We start from the raw sequence: 817 nt of genomic DNA on the forward strand, positions 1-817 counted from the left end.
AGAAAAAATATTTAAAAAAAAAAAAAGGTGAGCAGCAAGTGTCACCCTTTTCATGTAGATTCCTGACTCTTGAGCAGATGCTCCTCTCTACATTGATTTATAGTACCAGAGGTGCCATCGCCACAATAAAAGGAAATTTAAAAGGTAGAAAAATCAGCCCTAATTCCTCTACCCTGAACACCATACCAGACGTCCTCAAACTTTTTAAACAGGGGGCCAGTTCACTGTCCCTCAGACATTCCACACATGCGCACTGTGGGCCCAGGACGAGTCGGCTGCTAAGCAGGACAGGCAGCCGCGGCAAAAACACCCGGCGGGCCGGATAAATGTTTTCGGCGGGCCGCATGTGGCCCGTGGGCCGTAGTTTGAGGACCCCTACTAGCCATTTTCATTCAGGTCTTGTCCATATGCACTTCTATACTTTGTAAATCTGTACTCATCTATATAAAGCCAGCGATCGTAACGCCATAATGCCGTAACGACCAAATGACCAGTCACCAGGAGGTGCATTATAAAAAGCCAGCGATCGTAACGCCATAACGACCAAATGACCGGTCACCAGGCGGTGCGTTGATGGGTCTTGTGGCGCGGCGGGCCTGGACCTCACGTGATTTCGCGCGCTGAGCCTCTAGTAATATATGAAAGATGTCTATTCCCTTAAGCAGCTTCCATTTTAGATTACATGGTGGAGAGACCAGATTTTGGCCTGGTGGGTCTGGGTCTCATGCGATTTCGCACGCTGGGCTTCTAGTAGTTTATGAAAGATGTTTATTCCCTTAAGCAACTTCCATTTTAGATTACATGGTGGAGAGACCAG

General features: G+C 47.7%; 1 protein-coding gene across 1 annotated transcript in view; it reads right to left on the minus strand.

The window, feature by feature from the left end:
• TMIGD1 (transmembrane and immunoglobulin domain containing 1) overlaps nt 1-817 on the minus strand; it is a 10,417-nt gene that overhangs the window by 856 nt on the left and 8,744 nt on the right. The gene's annotated exons all lie outside the window — the stretch shown is intronic.

Source organism: Myotis davidii, unplaced genomic scaffold, assembly GCF_000327345.1.
Source record: "Myotis davidii unplaced genomic scaffold, ASM32734v1 scaffold363, whole genome shotgun sequence".
NCBI lineage: Eukaryota > Metazoa > Chordata > Mammalia > Chiroptera > Vespertilionidae > Myotis > Myotis davidii.